At 35.8% G+C, this 24,240-nt stretch overlaps 2 pseudogenes; both read right to left on the bottom strand.

Annotated features, from left to right (window-relative positions):
* Positions 1-11,139: 11,139 nt before the first annotated feature.
* On the bottom strand, positions 11,140-12,734 carry LOC121392151 (annotated as a pseudogene).
* Positions 12,735-22,801: 10,067 nt separating this feature from the next.
* Positions 22,802-23,882, bottom strand: LOC121392150 (annotated as a pseudogene).
* Positions 23,883-24,240: the final 358 nt, after the last annotated feature.

Below are 24,240 nucleotides of genomic sequence, written 5' to 3'. Positions count from 1 at the left end.
AAAAATTGTGCTTATAAAACAATTGTTGCCGTGAAGTAATTTAATAAACTTTGTTTTTTAAGGAAGCTTTATGTGATTGGGCGAAATCATAGGAAACTACTCTAAAAGAATATAAGAATTTACGAGACATAGAAATAAAAAATACTATATACTGAGACTTCAAGTCTTCCTTCGTCAGTCACAATCGCATGATTGGATGAGTCAGATAAAGTAAGAGGAAGAAAAGGGTGGAGGTCAAGAAAAAAGGACAGACGCAAAAAAAACATAATACAACTGGAGAAGTCAATTGCAATACACCCTCATCTCAGAAATGGGTGTTGGCCCCTTTCTTTTATACTCGTTGTAACGTTACCCCTATGCTAACAAGAAAAAAACAATGAGATATGTCCTCAGATAGGCTGTATATGCTCGAGTTCGACCTCCCCCCCAAAGCCCCGACACTAATATTACAAGATCTAACAACTGGCTAACAACGAAATCAAAATAAATTATGAGTGAAAAGTGATGAAAAGACATACTCTCGGTTTGGCTGAACCTCATTATAACGAATAGTATTTTTCCATTCAACATGTATTTCACACAATCAATACTCAAGATGAAGTGTTTAATATTGTAGCTTAGACATTATGTAGAACAGTTTTTGAGGATATAATGTTACGCTATTTGCATATGTCGACAAATCTGCATCTGGTAAAAACATAATACTATTGAAGTTATTGCGACAAAAAAAATGCTGTTATAATGAGCGGGTTGTGATACCTCGATTTATCTTCCACTATCTATAAGGCTATTGAGGAAGAACAATTAAGAGATATCACCTTGTACATATTTCTTACATGGAAATTTTTATCAAGATACTGGTTATGATCTTATTAAATCATGCCAGGCAGAACAGCCACTCTAACTTACTGCCTTAGCCCAAAGTAATTACTCCATTTAACTATTACTATTTCTATCTTTGTTATAGGTCAAAGTAACTGAAGAGACCTAAATGGAGAAATTCATGTTAAAAATTTGGGTCAATTCATTTAGCTACACGAACAAGTAGCACTTAATCTATTATTTTGATGTATACTCCTATAATCAATGTGTGTAATGAATTTTATACATAGGGAGCACTTGTTCTAAAGGTAGCTGAACAGTTTATGAATGCTAGCTCTTCACGTCAGTCTCACACAATATTTACATTAATTTTACAGCTCAACACATGGATCTGATACAAGAATTAGGTACGCTTAATACAACATAATAGATGTTGCTACCATTGTCTGTTGTTTGTAGATCTAAACTTAATCTGGTAGATTTAGCTGGATCAGAAAGAGTTGCTAAAACTAGAGTCGATGGGGGGGGGATTTTTAGAAGAAGCTAAATATATAAATTTATCACTTCATCATTTAGACCAGTTATAGTTACACTTAAATACAAACTCATAGTCCCTACAAGATGTCAGGCCAACTAGTCGTTGTGCCAGCCGTGGTTTGTCCCTCTATCGTAACTCTTTATTACAATGTGTTACTAGAGATAGCTTAGGTTAGGTATTGTGTGACTGGCTATTATAGCTACTTTTCTGCTTGAACAAAAAATATGTTTGAGACAGTATCAAACTTGTCGATTTGCACAGCAAAAAACAAAAAAACAAAAAAAAGAGAAGTTTGCATGTATTTCTAATAAAAGCCAGGTACATTTATGCACATGATTATCATGTGACCATGTCTCTTTTATTAGACGTAATAAGAACTGTGATGACAAACAATTATTCGTCAGTTGAAAGAAAAAAATATCAGAACTTGAAAATAAACTATCACATGTCAATGTAATGAGGTATAACTATGATTATAATAATTATTTAGTTATTTAATTATAATAATTACCAGGAGAGTAACCAGATTTTGACATCAGAAGATAGACTCTTTGTCATAAAGTGTTATATGATTTCTACATGGACGATTACATAACCCTGTTGCTTGCAGGTAATTATTGATTATTTATTAGGTAACTAATTTAAGGAGTCTGTCCTCATCAATGTAGGGGATTAATACTTCTGTTAAATTTCGTTCAAGAATGCTTGTTTGTATTAAGAGATGTTATATTACATGCTTTAAAAAATAGAAAGCAATCCAATTTATCATCTACTTATAGTAGTGGCTTTGTGATTTGCATGAAGAAGAGACCAAAGAGATACTAAAATAGTTCCAACTAAATCTAGTACATCTCTTAAATCTCCAATTAAATTTAAAAGAGACAACATACACTTCAATCTAATAATTCAATTGATCAACATTTGCCTCAACTCTCACCTCATCAGTGTCATCTCACACTAAAGATCAACTCTATGTTAATGATCATTGCTCATCTCACTCTAAGCGCTTACCTCATTCCAGTAATCCCCAGCCACTTCACTCTGTAAAGACCCACCTCTCACCTCATTCTGGTAAAGACCACTCTCACCTCATTCTGGTAAAAGATAACCCCTCATCTCACACTTGGTACAGACTCACTCTCATCTCATTCTGGTAAAGACTCACTCTCAGTTTCATGCTAGTAAAGACCACACTCTCATCTCATTCTGGTACAGGTAAACATTCATCAAATAGAGTGACATATTTCTCAACAAGTCCTGAGAAAGAGATTGCTTTGGAAATCGAGAGACAATTTTTAGAAGATAATGTAACATGTTTAAAACTTCAGTTACAATAAACCAGTTAAAGTAGTACATTATATATATTACATTAAATAATAGTTGAATGTGTTATAATAGCTATGATTGAGTCTAGTCTCTGAACAAACTTTCAGCTCAACATACTAGAGTTGTGAGTCTAGAAAAGAATCCTGCTGGAGGCAACAATGGATGACATCATTAAAGAAAAATTAGTAGAACCAACAACTCAAATTAAAACGAAGTAAGAGTTTATCTTTTGAAATCAATTTTTATTTATTTATTTATAGATAAATTAATACAAAAATTATCTGAGAGTCGTCGTCGTCTCTTGAAATATAAAATCAAAATAAATTCCCTTCAAATGGACCTCTACAAGTCCACTGGAGGACATGAGTACAATAGTATTGTTAATATGGCACTATTATTACTGTAATATGACCAGATACAAGACAAGATTAACCAATTACGCCTCTCTCAGCTTGAAAAGCAACTTGAACTAAAAGAACTGCAACACGTCATCGTCTAGCAACTCTTAAGTATCAATTACTACAAAGCACATCTACCACACCTACTAGTAAGGTCAGTCATAAGACAAGACTGGTACCAGGACTGGAATGAGGACATCACCTCCTAAAATTCAAACCATTATGAAAACTGGAAATGAGGATATAACTACTAAGAGTAATATTAAAACTGGAACTATGACTATGATTAGTCCTAAGACTCAGACTGGTACCAGGACTGGGAATGAAGATATGGGAATACCTCAGTCACCTGAGGATAAAATATTAACATCAGTTTTATCAAGAGAGACAGGTGAAAAACATTACACAACAGCTTTACAACAACAAAAGGCAAGAGTGACTCGTATTAGAGCAATGTATTAAAGCTGCTATTACTATTCAAAGAGCTTGGAAAAATATAAAAGAATTTAACATTTGAAAATTCAAAATTTATGAAATAACGAGAGTCCTTGCTAAAAAAACATTTGATTAAATAGCACAAAGCCAAAAGTCTTGATATAATCTGTATATTACAACATAGAGTACTGGAACTAGAGAGTACTGCACCACACTAGAAAGTACTGCATGTATAGAAGTTACTGCAAGGACTATAGAAAGTACTGCAATGTAAGAGAAAGTACTGCAGCAATGTATAAAAGTACTGGCAACATATACGAAAGTATCTGCAACAATATAGAAGTAGCTGCAATGGATAAAAGTACTGGCAACATTAGAAAGTACTGCAACATATAGAAAGTACTGCAATATAGAAAGTACTGCAACATATAGAAGGTACTGCAACATATAGAAAGTACTGCAATGTATAAGGACTGCAAAGTATAAAAGTACTGCAATGTATAGTACTGCAACATATAGAAAGTACTGCTATGTATAGAAAGTACTGCAATGTATAGAGTGTTTTTGTAGTAGAAGTGATGACATTAAACTCTTCTTTTATCCCTTGGATGAAGAGGACAGACTTGACTATTAGAACAGTTCTCACATAGATGATGAGCTAGTAGACATGTAAATATTATGTATCTTTTAACATTGACTGATTTACCACAACCTTCACATGGATTGTTCCAAGTCTGTAAAAAATGTTGTAATACATAAAGTAAGTAAACATTTCTATCATAAGTAACCTATCACATACGAAGACACTATATTAAAATGTTATACTATTACAAAAAAGGGAAAGAGTTAGGGTTTGCAATCAAAGGATTGCTATTTTTTGCGAGGAGAGCTGTGATGTTCAGGACAATAGTCTTTATTTGGATGATTATAGCAGAATACATGTTCAACTTCACATGTAAAGGTTTGTTCCACTTTGGACACAACTGTCAGGTGTACTACAGTTGCTAACAGAGCACTATATAAATCAATGTATGATATAAAGCATTTGCTATAATTAAAGAATCACCTGAGAATTACCCATTTTTGTTCTACCTGCAATAAACCAGCATTTAACATTAATATATAAACTTAACCTCCTTACTTGAGTAATACTTTCTATCGATATAACTTTTGACACTGTTCAAAACGCTTTTTCTAACGCTACCAAAACTCTTTCCCTTTTATATTCTCGCAGTCAATTACATTATTAATGACTTACCATATTTGGTTGTTATTCTCGGAGCACTAAGAATCACACACGTCAATCAACCAATAGGATTGCTTCTTTCTCTTCCACTAAATGTCAAATTACGTCACTGTAGCACTATGTTTCACATACTTGTTATAAATATATTCATAGTACTGTTATCGTATAAAGTATAGCTCATATACTTGTGTAGGGGAATATCCCTGGGAAGTACATAAATGTGCTGAACGTCGTGTTTTATCTTATCAATCACCAACATTTGTTATCAGAAAGAATTTAGCGTCAGCTGATAACAATCATAATGGGTGTATTGTAACATTATATGCCTTAGTCAGCTGCACTGTCAGCATGTAGTAGAATTATCAGTAGACAACATAGCAACAACAATTTTATTACTGAATGGTTCATTAAATGAAAGAGATTCAGATGTTACTCTTTAATAAAGTGATATACATCATTATATGTAATGGGTTTTTAATTTAACTGTATCATTTACGAGACAGCTTAGAGTTATATGTGTAGCTACTGTGTCTGCTGAACAAAACAATATGTTTGAGACAGTATCACCTTGTTGATTGTACATCGAGTGGCATGTATTTCTAATAAAGCCAGGTACATTTATGTCACATGATTATCATGTGATCATGTCTCTTTTATTAGACATAATGAAGAACTTGTATGACAAAGCAATTATTCGTCAGTTGAAAGAAAAATATCAGAACTTGAAAACAAACTATCACATGTTCAATGTAATGAGGTATAACTATATTATAATAATTATTTAGTTATTAAGATAATAATTACCAGGAGAGTAACCAGATTTTGACATCAGAAGATAAGACTCTTTGTCATAAAGTGTTATATTGAATTTCTACATGGACGATTACATAACCCTGTTGCTGCAGGTAATTATTGATTATTATTTGGTAACTAATTAAGGAGCTGTCCTCATTCAATGTAGGATTAATACTTCTGTTAAATTTCAAGAATGCTTGTTTGTATTAAGAGATGTTATATTACATGCTTTAAAAGATATAAAACCATCCAATACACATCTACCCACCTACTACTACATGGTTGCTAAGGTCATCATAAGACACAGACTGGTACCAGAATTGGAAATGAGGCACATCACAACTAAAATTTAAACCATTGTTGAAAACTGAAATGAAGACTAAGCATAATATTAAAATAGAATTATGACTATGATTAGTCCTTACATTCAGACTGGTACCAGGACTGGTAATGAAGATATGGGAATACCTCAGTCACCTGAGGATAAAACTATTAATATCAGTTTATCAAGAGAGACAGGTGAAAAAACATTACACAACAGCTTTACAACACCAAAAAGCAAGAGTGACTCGTATTAGACAATGTATTAAAGCTGCTATTACTATTCAAAGAGCTTGGAAAAAATATAAAGGAATTTAATGTTCAAAAATTCATTTTATGAAATAATAAGAGTTCTTGCCAAAAACATTTGATTAAATAGCACACAAGTACAAAAGACTTAATATAATACTGTATATCACAACATAGAGTACTAGAACTGCAATTTGTAGAGTAGTGCAACACATAGAGAGTAATGCAACATATAGGAAGTACTGCAACATATAGGAAGTACTGCAATGTATAGAAAGTACTGCAATGTATAGAGTGTTGTTGTAGTAGAACTGATGACATTAAAACTCTTCTTTTATCCTTGGATGAAGAGGAACAGACTTGACTATTAGAACAGTTCTCACATAGATGATGAGCTAGTAGACATGTAAATATTATTGTATCTTTTAACATTGACTGATTTTACCTACACCTTCACATGGAGTGTTCAAAGCTGTGTAAAAAATGTTGTAATACATAAGTAAGTAAACATTTCTACCATAAGTAACCTATCACATACGAAGACACTATTTAAAATGTTTATACTATTACAAAAAGGGGAAAGAGTTAGGGTTTGCAATCAAAGATTGCTATTTTTTGCGAGGAGAGCTGTTGATGTTTAGGACAATAGTCTTTATTTCGATGACTATGGCAGAAATCATGTTTAACTTCACATGTATAAGGTTTTCCCACTTTGGACACGACTGTCAGGTGTACGACAGTTTTCTAACAGAGCACTATATAAATCATGTATGTTATAAGCATTTGCTATAATTAAAGAATCACCTGAGGATTATCCATTTTGTTCTACCTGCAATAAACCAGCATTTAACATGTATATATAAACTTAACCTCCTTACTTGAGTAATAACTTTCTATCGATATAACTTTTGACACTGTTCAAACGCTTTTTGCTAACGCTACCCAAACTCTCCCTTTTATATTTCTCGCAGTCAATTACATTATTAATGACTTACCATATTTGGTCGTTATTCTCGAGCACTAAGGATCACACGTCAATCACCAATAGGATTGGCTTCTTTCTCTTCACTAAATGTCAAATTACGTCACTGTAGCACTATGTTTATACTTGTTATAAATATATTCATAGTATTTTATCGGATAAAGTATAGCTCATATGACTTGTGTAGGGGACTATCCCTGGGAAGTACATAATGTGCTGAACGTCGTGTTTATCTTATCAATCACTAACATTTGTTATCAAGAGAGAATTTAGCGTCATGCAGATAACAATCATAATGGGTGTATTGTAATATATATGCCTTAGTCAGCTGCACTGTCAGCATGTAGTAGAATTATCAGTAGACAACATAGCAACAACAATTATTATTACTGATGGTTCATTAAATGAAAGAGATCAGATATTACTCTTTAATAAGTGATATATCATCATTATAGGTAATGGTTCTAATTTTACCTGTATCATTTACGAGACAGCTTAGGAGTTAATAGTGGTAGCTACTGTGTCTGCTGACAAAACCATATGTTTGAGACAATATCAACTTGTTGATTTGTACAGCAAGTGGCATGTATTTCTAATAAAGCCAGTACATTTATTCACATGATTATCTGTGATCATGTCTCTTTTATTAGACATAATGAAGAACTGATGACAAAGCAATTATTCGTCAGTTGAAAGAAAAATATCAGAACTTGAAAACAAACTATCACATGTTCAATGTAATGAGGTATAACTATATTATAATAATTATTTAGTTATTAAGATAATAATTACCAGGAGAGTACCCAGATTTTGACATCAGAAGATAAGACTCTTTGTCATAAAGTGCTATATGAAATTTCTACATGGAACGATTACATAACCCTGTTGCTGCAGGTAATTATTGATTATTATTTGGTAATTAATTAGGAACTGTCCTCATTCAATGTAGGGATTAATACTTCTGTTAAATTTCAAGAATGCTTGTTTGTATTAAGAAATGTTATATTACATTCTTTAAAAGATAGAAAACAATCCAATAACACATCTACCCCACCTACTACTATTGTTGCTAAGGTCAGTCATAAGACACAGACTGGTACCAGAATTGAAATGAGGACATCACAACTAAAATTTAAACCATTGTGAAAACTGGAAATGAAGACTAAGCATAATATTAAAATAGAATTATGACTATGACTAGTCCTTACATTCAGACTGGTACCAGGACTGGTATGAAGATATGGGAATACCACCTGAGGATAAAACTATTAATATCAGTTTATCAAGAGAGACAGTGAAAACATTACACAACAGCTTTACAACACCAAAAAGCAAGAGCGACTCATATTAGACAATGTATTAAAGCTGCTATTACTATTCAAAGAGCTTGGAAAAAATATAAAGGATTTAATGTTTCAAAAAATTCCATTTTATGAAATAATAAGAGTTCTTGCCAAAAACTTTGATTAATAGCACAAAGTACAAAAGACTTATAATAATACTGTATATCACAACATAGAGTACTAGAACTGCAATTTGTAGAGTAGTAAAGCTGCAATTTGTCAACACATAGAGAGTAATGCAACATATAGGAAGTACTGCAACATATAGAAGTACTGCAATGTATAGAGTGTTTTTTCTGATGACATTAAACTCTTCTTTTATCCCTTGGATGAAGAGGACAGACTTGACATTAGAACAGTTCTCACATAGATGATGAGCTAGTAGACATGTAAATATTATGTATCTTTTAACATTGACTGATTTACCACAACCTTCACATGGAGTGTTCAAAGTCTGTAAAAAATGTTGTAATACATAAAGTAAGTAAACATTTCTACCATAATAACCTATCACATATGAAGACACTATTTAAATGTTATACTATTACAAAAAGGGAAAGTTAGGGTTTTTAATTAATGTTTGTCATGTATGACCAGATCTGGGATGTTCGGGACAATGACTTCTTTGTTGATGACTTTTGCAAAACGTATGTGTCTGTCTACACGTATACCAAGAGTTGCTAGTTTTTGACACCATTTTCTGGTGTGCTACATCCGCTAACAGAGCACTACATATCAATAAATTATGTTATTTAAGCATTGATGTAATCAATATCACCTTATGACACATCTTTATCTACCTATAATACTATCAAGCAATATGACATTAGGTAACATCAACGTAATCTCCTCACTTGAGTACTTTCTTTAATGTTGAAATACTTTTTATTGATAGAGACTTTCTTCTCTTCAATCGGGCTTTTTTTGCTAACGCTACCAAAACTTTTTGCTAACGCTACCAAAAACTCTTTCCCTTTTTTATATTCTCGCAGTCAATTACATTATTAATGACTTACCATATTTGGTCGTTATTCTCGAGTACTAAGGATCACACGTCAATCAACCAATAGGATTGCTTCTTTCTCTTCCACTAAATGTCAAATTACGTCACTGTAGCACTATGTTATACTTGTTATAAATATATTCATAGTATGTTATCGGATAAAGTATAGCTCATATGACTTGTGTAGGGGAATATCCCTGGGGAAGTACATAATGTGCTGAACGTCGTGTTTATCTTATCAATCACCAACATTGTTATCAGAGAGAATTTAGCGTCAGCTGATAACAATCATAATGGGTGTATTGTAAGTCATTATTGCCTTAGTCAGCTGCACTGTCAGCATGTAGTAGAATTATCAGTAGACAACATAGCAACAACAATTATTATTACTGAATGGTTCATTAAATGAAAGAGATTCAAAGATCACTCCTTCAATGGTTTATTAAATGAAAGAGATTCAAAATCACTCCTTCAATGGTTTATTAAATGAAAGAGATTCAGACATTACTCTTTAATGAGTTATATATCATCATTATATGTAATGTATACTTGGAGTCATCTCCTCTCTAATTCTACTGTAGTATTATTATTTTACTATAATGATATATTTAATATCATAAACATATACAATTTGTGTATAGATTGGCTATTAGCCAAAGTCAGCATCCAAAAGACTCATACAGAATATAATATGGACACCATATAACTAATATAATTTAATCTTGGATAAATCCAAAAATGTGTTATTTAATAATCAATAACTTTCATACCATATTGGGCATATTTGTATACACTCAGGTGCCAAAACTATTAATGGAATGTATCTACAATACTTAATTATTGTAACTATTGATGTAAGTTGTCTTGTTTTAATGAAGTAATTATTATATTGACAATTCTATCCTAGTCAATAGTTCTATTTGGAACTACAAAACAGATGGGAAATATTATGATATATATTAGAATTGAATTGAATAATATAATAATATGTAAATAATTATGATAAATAATTATTTTTAATAAGATTATTAAAATTTAATTTGGGGTGTGGGTGATAGTTCACGTGATCACATCTTGTTTTGTATTAGTATTCTAATTTCAGAAATAATGCTGATGAATTGCTTTGGGGAGTTAAGAATGGAGACTTAGATGCTGTCAAGAAGAGCTGTGAAAAGGTAATTGTAAATGAAATTGACTTAAAATGTGTCATTGTTTGTAGGCTGGATTTGATGTCAATGCTGAATTACTTAATGGCCGTAACCTTCTTCATTATGCTGCTGATTATGGACAAGTTGAGGTCATTAAATACCTTCTAACAAAAGGAGCAGAGATTGATGTGAGTGAAGTATTTTATGACATCATTATTTTGGTTATAGTTGGCCAGATAAACATGGTATTACTGCTCTATTAGCTGCTATATTGAAGGACATACAGAGTGTGCAGCTGTTAATATCAAAAGTAATTTGCCCCTTTATTACAAAAATTAATGAGATTTTCCTGATTTTTAATTAGGAGCTAATAAGAGGGAAAGTCTGCAGATGGTACAGCCTACAGAGATTGTGCTGAAACAGATGAAATTAAGGACTTGTGAAATGAATTTATTTTGTATAGTGAAACAAACATTTAAATAAGTCTTTTTTTGTTTGTAGCAATTTTTATTGAATTAGAAGTGTGTTCCTAATCATAAACATGATGGAATATATGTCAGCAATATTTCTAATTTTGGTAATTCAACAGCAAGTGCCATTGCAATTTTTGAATGTGGTTTGTAATTTTCAAGTAAAAAGTCTTCAATTTGAAGTCATCCACATCAGTGACTTGTCGCTTAATAGTAAGTGTTGGAAAGGGGCGTGGTTTGACGTGATAGCTATATTTTAAAATAAAACATGATATATTATTATAAACAAAGATACCTGTTCATGAAGAGGCTCAATATGATTCAAATAAATATGAGCATCACCCAAAGTATGGACAAAATCTCCAGGCTACAAAATACATTATTATTTAGCTGGTTATTATAGCCCATTACCTTGAGGTTACAAACATGTGCAATCATGTATGTTTAAAGAGAGTAAACTTGCTATATTAAAAGGGACTCCTAAACCCTGTAATTAATAGAAAGATTAACACATAAGATGAAGCATCTAATACCCATGTCTCCTGATCTTTGGTAAAGTTGACAAGACAATTCACCAGCACTGACATAAAATTGAACAAAAGCATGACAAGGAGTAATGCCATTTGAGATAAATCTACTGGATTCCAAGCTGACATGATAATTCTTCGACAAGATGGATTTGTTTTAATGGTATGTATTACTTGAGCTAATTGATCTATACCCTGACCACTATAATCATTATGCATATCATGATATTGTGCTCCAAAATGACGCCATTGAAATCCATATACTGGTCCAAGATCACCTAATGTAGTAGATAATGTAACATCAAGTATTCATCATTTACCTTCTTCTCTATGTGATAGTCCTCGTTGATCTAAGAATTCTCTAGAGCCGTTTTAGCATCCCATATATGGACATTTTCTCTGCTAATGTTTTACCATTAGTACTACCTGATATAAACCAAAGTAGTTCCTCAGCCACACCTTTCCAATAAACACGTTTTGTAGTAAGTAAAGGAAAGTGATCACGTAAACTAAATCTAATTAAAATAACAATAATATAGTTAGAACAACACATGATTAATAATTACCTCATTTGGGCTCCAAAGATGGATTTTGTACCAACACCAGTTCTATCATCTTTAACAACACCATTATTAATATATTTTGAACTAATGTTAAATATTGATATTCTTCATGATGACGAGGAGGAGAAGCTAGATATTTTTGTGGTGATACAGCTTGCTTGGGTAAGTCAGTTTTCTCTCAGAGCAGTTTTCTTTATTGGAGACCGACAACATCTTTATTGTAAAGTTTGGAAACCGCCAAAATTAAATGACGTTTAAGGAAGTAAACCCCGTGTTGTAAACTCTCTTAAAGAGGAGTCAAAAAAGAAGCTGTATTTTAGGTCTTGTAAATATGGCCAGTGGAGATAACATCTACCAATGGAGAAATGGCTACAGTTTATGACTCGATTACTTAGTAAAGAGGTACATAGATAAGATATACTTCATTTTATTTTATATTTTTATAGCCTCCATTTAAGAAGGGTAGCAATCAGTCAAGAAAGCGACACTTACCACATGACGAGAGCTCAAGTGATGAAGACGTAACCTCAGTTATTTTAATATGTTTTATAATATTGTAGGAGGCCATCTTAGCTTCTAGTATGGATGCAGTTTGTCTTTGTCATTTCCCACCAGAACCAAGTATGTGGGAATACGAGAGACGATTAAAAAAGACTAGCAACTCGTGGAGGTAAGATAGAATTGTATTTGATATTATTCCAATAAATAATAATAATATTATTATTATAGTAGTTCAATTATTTAATGGTTGTTGATAAACAACAGAAAGATTTTACAAGCTCAACTTGAGAAGTTGGTTCATCAGAAGGAAGAGATCTAAAGGTGTTATTAATATGATTGTAATATTGTGTTATCATGTTAATGGTAGTGCTTTCTTCAATTGACAAGGGTCGTTTTTTTGGACATGTTAAAAGAACACAAAATAGTTACAGCAAAACAGCCCAAGAGATCTCAAGTACATGTACATAATGTATGTGATAATGTCATAATGATGTATCTATAGGAAGAGCCTAGTTGGTCATTACTAAAAGATAATGAAGATTAGAAACTCTATGAAACATTGGGAACAATATGATGAATAATATTCATAACTTTATTATTAAAAAATGCCAATAAGGATCTGCCCACATCACATATTAGTGCTGATAAGGATGGCTACAGTTCCTCGAGAAATACCTTTTCTTGATTCTAATGATATTCCCGCAGACTTTAGTTGTGGACTTTGTACGGAGCTGTTAAATGATCCTATTTTAACAGCTTGCTGTGGTATGAAATGCTTGTGAGGAGTGTGTGTCCAAAATGTTGGTGTCGTTGAATGAAGATAACCTTGTCCAATGTGTAAGTTACCTGGATTTTCATGTGTTTAGAGATCAAAAGGCTGAACGACAAATGAGAGAAATGATTAGTTTATTGTAAAAATCATATCAAAGGATTTTATGGTCTGGAGTGTTCGTGAAATTCGTGATCATTTACAATCTAAAGCAGGTTGCTCTTTTACAGTAATAGCTTGTCCACAAATTGTGGTAGCAACAATGGAGAGACAACATTTAAATGCACATTTGCAGGGCAAATTGTTACATTTGCTGGACTGCCTGTCCTCATTGTCAAGACATGTCCCTGAGGGTACCCTTGATACACATCTAGGATACAGCATGTTTGGAGTATCCTCTTAAATGTCCAAATGGTTGGTGTGATACAATGAAACGTTGCAGAATTAATCAACACAGAGACCATTGTCCAAAGGAAATGGTAGCATGGTCCATTTTTATCATCAGTTGTACCTGTAGAGTGTTACGACGTAGATTACACACCATTGCACAGATCATCAGCAAGATCATTTGGCTTGATGTCTTACATTCTCTCCATAAGAGGTTGAACCAGTTGAAGAACAGCTTCAAGATAGCTTATCTGAAGTGCAGGCTCAGAAAACTCAATTGAAGCAACTCAAAAAGAAACACTTTCATATGCAATGTGAGAAGGGAGTGCGAGTATTAAGAACAAAACAGCAAATATTGAGCTGTTTTATCTCAAGAATTAGAATAGATATCAGAGCAGCCTCACACTGCATTAGTTAAGACGTTAGCTATCGATTGTATGAAAAAACCAGCTCACTTTTTTATCAAATCCAATGTTTTACTCAAATTGTATTCAACTGGTCCTCCTCTGTAGTTTTAGAATGCCCTTTTTTCTTAGAATGGTTTTCCCGATCGACCAATGGTTTTTGCCTTGTTGCTTCAAGGTTGCAAACGACCAGGGTGAGGGGGAGTTCCGACACACATTTATATAGTCCTTTTGCAATAGGGATGGGTGATCTGTTCAGGGGGGGGGGGGGGGGTGGGGGGGGGGGGGGGGGGGGGGGGGGGGGGGGGGGGGGGGGGGGGGGGGGGGGGGGGGGGGGGGGGGGGGGGGGGGGGGGGGGGGGGGGTCGGGGGGGGGGGGGGGGGGGGGGGGGGGGGGGGGGGGGGGGGGGGGGGGGGGGGGGGGGGGGGGGGGGGTGGGGGGGGGGGGGGGGGGTGGGGGGGGGGGAGGGGGGGGGGGGGGGGGGGGGGGGGGGGGGGGGTGGGGGGGGGGGGGGGGGGGGGGGGGGGGGCGGGGGGGGGGGGGGGGGGGGGGGGGGGGGGGGGGGGGGGGGGGGGGGGGGGGGGGGGGGGGGGGGGGGGGGCGGGGGGGGGGGGGGGGGGGGGGGGGGGGGGGGGGGGGAGGGGGGGGGGGGGGGGGGGGGGGGGGGGGGGGGGGGGGGGGGGGGGGGGGGGGGGGGGGGGGGGGGGGGGGGGGGGGGGGGGATTGTAGGGGGGGGGGGGGGGGGGGGGGTACATCCTGGGGGGGGGGGGGGGGGGGGGGGGGGGGGGGGGGGGGGGGGGGGGGGGGGGGGGGGGGGGGGGGGGGGGGGGGGGGGGGGGGGGGTGGGGGGGGGGGGGGGGGGGGGGGGGGGGGGGGGGGGCGGGGGGGGGGGGGGGGGGGGGGGGGGGGGGGGGGGGGGGGGGGGGGGGGGGGGGGGGGGGGGGGGGGGGGGGGGGGGGGGGGGGGGGGGGGGGGGCGTTCACACACATATCTATATATGGGGGGGGGGGGGGGGGGGGGGGGGGGCTACCAATGTGATTGATGATCTGAGAGGAGTTTGCCACTTTATTTTAATGATGAACTAGTTGTGTCATTGGATGAAACAAATGCCATAACAAACAAAAAATGTCGATTTTTCTCGACGATCTAGTAAGTTCAGGACTGAACTCACATTATGACAACAACAGAAGAGTACGTACTTTGGTACATCTATTCTCGGTTAATAAACCATTGAACCTGGAGAACTTGGTTTAGCATTCGGTTAGATGGATGTTAATTTTGTACTCAGCAAAACAGTCTAGATGACATTGTATTGTATAATGATTCTTTAAGTATTTCAGTAAGTATGACACCAGGAAGAAATACATGCTAATGTTAGTTTAAGTATGATATTCTTTACTATATACATTTAGAGTGAGTTGTTGTTTTAGACCATATTGGTTATAACGTTAATTTATTCTAGTCAGTAGTAGGGTCACTGTAGTACACAAATTGGACAGTCTTTTGTTCCTATAATAATTCCAAGATATCATAATATACATTATAAGTAACTTGCCTTAGGCCATGGATCTATACATGGACAATGAAACCTCATGAGAACAAGGTAACACTTTAATGTCCCATTTTTTGGGTCAATACTCTGTCATACAGATACCACACAACTACACAATAAACAGAGATAATCGTCATGACAACAGTGGTATTCACCTTAACTTGTAGGATTCAGCATGTAAATCTTTTATGATAAGGGTTTAACAGGTAAAGATGCTATTTACTGGAGAGAAATCATAATAATGTCACCTCATCAACTCACTCTCATCAGTTAGCCCTTGTGGACGACCTGGTCCTAGCTGTTTCTGCTAATTCTAATAAATCCTACCAAACAAATGTATTATATATATTATTATATTATTACAATATATTAACCTCATACGAACCAATACTGCTCCGCATAGAAGACCAGCAGGACTCCCATAATACGCACTGATAATTAAAGTAGGATGTAAATTGAGCCATTGTGACGTTCTAGCAGTCGATGACTCATTGATCGCGAGTGAGCATGTTGAGGGTACAGTTATCATTAAAAATCTTCTAGCATCAGCTGGTGTCCAGCCACGAATACTTGTTGCTAGTGTGATCCATATTTTCACTTATTATAACTACAGACAAAGATGAACAATAGGAATAAAAGGGTGGTTACCTTTCAGATCTTCTGCTCGATCTTCTTGGCGGGGGGGGGGGGGGGGGGTCTCTTATAAATGTACTGTTAAGTAGTTGTACCAATGTATATCTGACTATAATCATATATTATTAATACATCCATGTAGTATTAACACTTAACTTGATAGGGTTCATTATTATCATCATCATCACAGATGTACAGGAGTTTCATTTACAACAATGACATCATTGCTTAATAAACATAGAACAAATAAACTTCATCAAAATACTGTACTGTTTGTCTCTTCTTCCACTATCTGATCCGCTATCAACAACTATCACATTGGGTTCGTTAGTAGATGAGCTATGCGTGAGCCTCATTAGGTGATTCAGGATCATCAATATGGATATCACCTCTTCTAACACGTACTCTCATCCCATCTTGTAAAAAAAGGTATCTCCATGAATCACATGAACTGATGAGGAAGGATAAGTACGTACTGGAATACGATTTATTGGACAGCACGTCCCACCAGTAATATCAAGACTAAATGGTCAAGCCGAATAATATTTACGATGAGGACCTTCATTAGGTTGAGATGGTGTACAACTGAGGATGTAGTTAAATCCATGACCGGTCAGGTGGATGGATGGTCATTTTGTAGGCGTTCATCACTAACAATAAAAGTTAAGCAGTGTGATATATTGAAAAAATACCTAGATTCTTCTGAATCTTCATTTTACTAATTTGGAATGTATTTTTACGCCAACTGGGAGACTCTCTCTTTCTCAATGACCTTCGATCACCACCTCCATCCTCCACTGGTAGCCATTTATAGTTATAACAAGATCACGTGATACAAACATTATGTGTTCAAGCCACCTACACTAATCAATTTATTGTGAAGGAAGTGGGCAGTGAAAGCAGTTCTCTTCTTCAATCATTACTACCTTCTACTAGTACTTGAACAAAGACGTTAGTGTTGACTTTTTAAAGTAAGAACGATTCTTTTAAAATGACAACTGTTAATAGCTTGATATGAGTATATTTTGATATGTCACTAATGAAGTGGTATATCCGATACAATAAATATCATATTTTAATATGATTGTTTTGTTAGTATTGTAATTATATAAGTGGACATCAATGTGTGAGGTGTTACCAACTATTGATGAAGCCAGTCCAGTCCAGAGGAAGAAAACTCTCGTCTGGAACAGCTCATGATTTCAATGTTAGAGGTAAGTATTATAACAATATAATATATTAATATGTATTGTCTGTATGAACGTGAAAATTGATGGATAATTGCGGAGAAACTTCAAGAGGCTTATCAAGAGACAAATGCTCGTTTATCTCAACTTGAAGCTGATAATGGTGTATTAATGAGACAATTACAGCTCTCTTTACCTCAAGAGAAGTATGTGTTCCTTTGTTTTTGGTTTTAGTTATCATGTTTATTGTGTATACAAGATCAAGAAAAACTTCCACGTAATGTTAGAAGAAGTCAAGAAGCATGGAATCACTTACAAATGGACATGTAGAATGAGATACAAAATGGCCAATAGCTGGCTGAAATAGCTTCGTTAGCTCGTGAAACTAGCAACTGCTAAAGAGACAGTTATTACTAAAGAGGAAGAAGTTTCAAGAATTAAGGCAGCAGAATGAGCTAATATGAAGTTACTTTGGAACATTTAGAATGTCTTTGATCACGTCATGAGAAATCTCTACGTGTGACTGTTTTAAAACGACAGACAGCTAATACTGGTGTGTCATCAGAAGTTGAAGTAGTGAAGCATTCTAAAAAGTCTGTTTTCGATCATCACAAGGCATTAGATGAAAGGTATTTACATTTTTATACACTAAATAACTAATATAATAGGTTTCGTGAACGATTAAGAAGTGCTAATGAGAGAGAATGCCATTCTTGGGATGAAAGTTTAGCCCTTGCTAATCAAGAGGTAATGGAAATAAAATAGTTTATCTTGTCGATTTGTATTTTTTAGATCAAATCATTACAAGATGAAATACGACGAATGAACGTCTCATAGCTCAAAGAAATTCATTCCGTATGAGTGCCAATTAATGATGCCTATTGGGTTCACTCAAGAACAATTGAGCTTATTACAAGAAAAAGACCAAGCCATTTCTGACATGCAGTTTTCATTGGATGAGAAAATCTGCTGAATTAGAAGAGTTTTGTTCTAGTAATGTACTTTATTTATATACAAGTGTAGGTTTTACAACTTCGAGATGAATTAACAGATCGTTGTACAAGAAACAGAAGATGAACTAGAAGCTGCTCTGAGAGATTACACTTAACAAGAACGGAACTTGACAAGTTACACCAAGTAGGTGTGTTTGTGGACAAGGTGTCTGTGGTTAGCAGTATGTGAACACATAGAATTCAAGTCAACAAGAATCTATTTCTCAATTACAAATGCAACTGCTTCTGTCAAGATGACTTCCCAAATGCTCAATCTACAAATAAACACCACTCAGTGATCAATTTCTCTCTTGGAAACACAGTTACAGAAATGTATGCCACTATCATATTTACCTTGTATCAATTGTTGTTACCATAGCAACAAGATACTATCCATGCTCTCAAGCTGAACTCAAGCAAAAGGAAGTGCTGTATTACAAGCAAGATCTATAAGTGAAGAACAACTTAGAAGCATTCTCTTACAACTTACTGAGGTCAGTTTGCAAAGGGTTAATATTATTTTAGTCTAGAGAAATTTGGCTGCCATCTATTGTTGTCTTATAATGGGCAGAAAACAACGTGGCAGTTTGAGTAATAGAATCTTGGCGTTAGAAGCACTACTTCAAACCAAATGTCAAGGACCCTTAGTGTCAGTGAGGATATAATATTAATCTAGATTATATTATATTGTATGTATGGGTGTGTGTTAGGCTCAGAGAAAGAAACTTGTTAATGAACAAACACATTGAACGGCTACATGCAATACTGTAAGAACGAATGTTTAAAGAATCAAATCAAGAGATTAAAAACCACATTTGTGCTGAAAAGAAAGTGTTAATGGATACAGGGTATAGAAGATTGTTTAATAAAATGTTTTATTTATAGAAAAATTCTAGAATGATTGTAACTCCAGAACAAGTTGCCTCCTTACAATCTCAACTAATCTCATTTCTCAACAAGAAAATATGCCACTACAACAAAAATATCTGAAATTAAAAACTGAATTATACAATTTGCTCGTCCCAAACTGGATCAAGTTAAAGGTCAAGTGGAACGTTCTTCAAGAAAGTAACGATCTTATCAAGCCAAATTGGAGGAAATCCACGGATCAGATCTTTGGCTAGCGATATATCTGTTATCGATAGAAAGATGCTTGGGATGGTATCTGCACCAGGAGCTGGGTCCGTTAATTAATGTCAATTGTAGAAGGTCAAGTGTCAGCACTAGATCAAGAATTAGAGTAAGTTATTGTAAGGAATGATTAATTAGATGATTAATAAAATAATATTAAGAAATATGGATGAAGAAATACATATAAGGCAAGAGGATTTAATTGACCTCGGTAGACCTCCTGGTAGACCCCCCCCCACCCCCCCCCCCCCCCCCCCCCCCACCCCCCCCCCCCCCCCCCCCCCCACCACGCACGAGTTACTCCTCCAATTGGAAGAGGCTGCTCCTCCCGTAAGTGACTATTATTAGGTTTAAATAAAGATATTCTTAATTAAGCCGGGGTCGCTCTCGCCTCCATCACGATATAAGAGTGAAATTACGATCCAAGACATACAATATAACAAGGTATTTTTAATGTGTTCTGAAATCATTTTTTCTCAGTAAGTCAAAGATTAAAGCTAAAGGAATTGGGGCTCAAGTGGTATTAAAGAAGTATTTCGTCGAAAAGTATATAGATATGGGAAATGGTGCTGCAGGTCTTTGGAAAAAGTTACCAGCTGATACAACGATAGTGCACCTCCTGGTACCTCTTGAAGGTAGTTTATTTTAAAAATTTTTGTTAATTTAATTAACCACTCTTCATTACTAGGATCTTTATCACCAGTTACTCTTGAGCCCCGATCTTTCATTAGATCTGTCAGAAGTGTCTGTCTTTTTAGACCCAAATAACTTTCCAGAAGAAGAAACAAAAACAAATTTGTTGATGATTATTTCATAATGACGACATGGTGTCTTATGTAGGACCTGAGCTTTGTAAAAACTGCTTATTAGTAAAGGTACTCCATTCTCAGAATGGCCGAGGAGATTTGTGATAGCTTGGTGGAGAATCCTGGGTAGGTGTACCATCTTGGTATATATCTGCCTCTAAAAAGATAGTGTTAATTCTGGTCTCATTAATTGGAAGTAAGTTGTAATAATTATACAAGATATATCAAGGTTGATCCTTAGTCCCTTTAATGAAGTAGAACCTTAGGCAAAATTTGGGTTACTCACTAACTCAATGCATCGACTTAAATTAAAGTTATCTCAACAGAAATTATTTCAATAACACTCATCCAATTTGGCGGGGATCACGTTATTTTCTTTGATTAATAATAACAAGGAGGTATGTTTTTCAGTGAGACAACCATTTTTGGTGAACATTGATTAATAATTGGATTAGTTGCTATTGGTTACCTAGTCTAGGACTGCCACAATATTCCTATGTAACTGATTAAGTATTCCAACTTTAATTGATTTGATTTTGTATGAAATATTTCGTGTTTTTGTTTAATTGATTCTCGAGTTGGAACATTTAACAAAGAAAGATTTGCGTACTGGAATTAAAATGTTAGATTCTACTCTAGAAATAGCTTACCAATATGGAATTAGTGTTTTAAAGAATTGGACCATAATCAGAAGGTATAATGCTTTTCATAAATATATCTGTATATGGCCTATGTCTATGTAGGAGTTAGAAAAGTAGGACGTCAAACAATCTCTCTCTTACTAATGGTACAGAAAATGACAAATATTTGTAATATTGTACTCATAGAGATGTCTTAATGTGGACTAATGAACATGTTATATTAAATGGGTGGAGTCTATTGGATTAAATGAGGCGTATGCTCCTTATCTCATTGAGAGTGGTATACATGGTGGAGTAGTACTTGCATGGAATCATGGACTTTGATATTGAAGGATTAGTTATAGCTCTAAGATAACACCACTATCAAACTGAGGGTATTATAAATAATGTGAATGCCCTACTATTAATTATTGTCATAGGTTTGGGAAACATTTGAAACAGAGTTTAATGCATTATTGACTGAAGGATACTATCGATCCTCAACTGAATTAAGTTAATATGCATTATAGATAATTGTGATGTCTTTGTTTTAAAGTCTCAATCTCATGGACGAATTGTAAAGAAAATTAGGGTAAAAGACCAAAAGGGACGACGTTTACCTTCAAATGGAATTTCTTCAATTACGTCCAAAATCTCCAGTGTTATATTCATTGAGTTTCTCATCACCACCATTCAGAACAGTCATCATCTCCTTCTTAACCAAGTATCTCAGGTATAATATCTTATATGATATAATAGTTGTTAGACTCGCATGTTAATGTAGAATTTGAAGTGGATTCAGTGCCAAACTTACTGTTTAAAGGAATTTTAAAGATATATCATTGCAAACAAATTTTATATTATGTTTTGTTCATAAATTTATATTGTGTTGTTGTTGTTATGGCATGCGCAAACTTTAACCACGTGTTTTGGTTAGTAAAGAATGTCTTTCGATTACGTCGATCGTCTCCTCCTCCACTCGTTCTTGTGAACCTAATACTGATCCACATCGGAGAAAAAAAAGGGAAAGAGGGGGAAAAAACTATGAGATCAATCTTTGTAGCTAATATTGCCTTTTTGAAACAACTGAAGAAACACTCTAGAGCCGTTCTTTCAGAGGTAATAGAAAACGCCAGTTTGTATGAAATGATAAATTTATGTTGTCATAGGTAGGTCCTGTTGTAAGTTTTAAAACTCATTCAGGATCCTGTTTACTGGGAAAAAACACGTGGTTTTGGATTTGTGAATATGAAGATCTGAGGACAGCTCTAAATGCTTGTCGTAATTTGTAGGTCGTGAATGAAATTGGCCGTCCTTTAGAATTGAGAGTGCTATGAATGACACCTGGTGTGAAAGTTTTTAGAACATTCTGTTGGAAATCAAGGTCCTGTGGAACCACCTCTTCATGGTATCCAGTACCTCCTGAAGCTGCTCAGACAAGCTATAACTAAAGCTGTTGCTAGCTACCTCCAGAACAAATGTACGAGTTGTTAATGAAACAAATGAAATGGGTATTCACATAATCCTCAAGAAGCTAGCAATTACACTACATAATCCTCAATTAGCATATGCTTTATAACAGGCTCAGTGTTATGGAGAATTGTAGACCTTGATACTGCTCAAAATTTTACATCGTGGGAATCATAGGGGTACCTACTTCAAGCTCTCCCCTTCAGCACCCACTGCCCTCCTAATGATGGTCATTATCGCCCCCACCTTTAGAAAGGGATTGGTACCATGGTCCACCTGGAGGTCCACATCCACCCAGGGACCACACCCTCATGATACACCACCACCTCATTATTTTGGTCCACCTTCTGATGACATGTCACATAAGATCATGACGGAAAGCAGCTCTTTTATGCAATTTAATTTTTAACTGATATGAACAAGTTCAGATGTTACCTCAGATCAAGAAAGAATAGAAAAATATAGTCTCAAAGAACAATTATCACTTTTTTTTCCCCAAGACATCACATAACATTTAATAACATACAGACCAATAGTTACATTAATGCTATAGTTACCATTCCTCTCCAAAATGTTGTGCCATAGCTGGTTCAAAAATTAAGACAGTCCATTTCCTGATATAAACTTGTGATATACCATCATGAATACTCCTTTGGTTTAGCTTCCCATGCCTAGTTTCCCGTCCATGACGAGAATCTACTAGTTCTAGTTTGTAACGAAATTGTTCCAGCTTGTTTTTCAGTGGCCTATAATTTGAACAACTGCAAGAATTGTTATTTCCATCGTGTCTCTCTTGTTTCTCTAATACTAACATAAAATGATGTTCAAAAACAACTTGCATCATAACCCAGTCCACAGCACCAGGTAGATTGATAGCAGTTGCCAGGAAGACTATGTCCTCCACCATTAGAGTAGTTTTATAGTTTTATGAGCATTTAATAAATGGTCCAAGACTTCATCTAACTACCTTGCCAACGACATGTAGTACTGGACAAGGGCATGAATATGGACGAAATTCACATGTTTCTTTCATGAGTTCGTTTGTCTTTATGTAATAATCGTAAAGTACATCCAGAATTGACATATTTACAAGGAAATAAAAACAGTCTCTGCCACTTTTATCCATTGCTAAATTACGGACACCACCAAGGGGTCCACGACATGCAGAATGCTTGTAGTTTAGGACGACAGTTTCCACATATAAGATGACCACTATCACATTGATGGATTGGGGGTATAGTACATAATCAAAACACACGGACATTCAAATAAAAGCAGCCAAATCAGTGCCACGATTTGTATCACTTACTTGTACACCTGACCCGGATTTGGTGAGAGCTGAAAAAGGGAGTTGAGTCATATTGACGTGTATCACTGAGAGTGTAGATGCTTCAAACTTGTAATTACTGATGTCACGTGATTCCCATCACGTGATACGGAGACTAACAAAAATGGCCGACTGGTTCAGTATCAGATGAGTGATGTACAGTGAGGTATGGATGACGACCTTCCAACGGTAGCTTAAAGTTTAAAGTAAAATTTAAGTTGTTATGTAAGTTGTAGTGTCTTTACTAGTAATACTGTAAATTAGGTAGCTACTGGTGATGAATTAACACGACGAG

Source organism: Gigantopelta aegis, unplaced genomic scaffold (genome assembly GCF_016097555.1).
Source record: "Gigantopelta aegis isolate Gae_Host unplaced genomic scaffold, Gae_host_genome ctg3416_pilon_pilon, whole genome shotgun sequence".
Taxonomy (NCBI): domain Eukaryota; kingdom Metazoa; phylum Mollusca; class Gastropoda; order Neomphalida; family Peltospiridae; genus Gigantopelta; species Gigantopelta aegis.
This window is presented reverse-complemented; position numbering and strand designations above follow the sequence as displayed.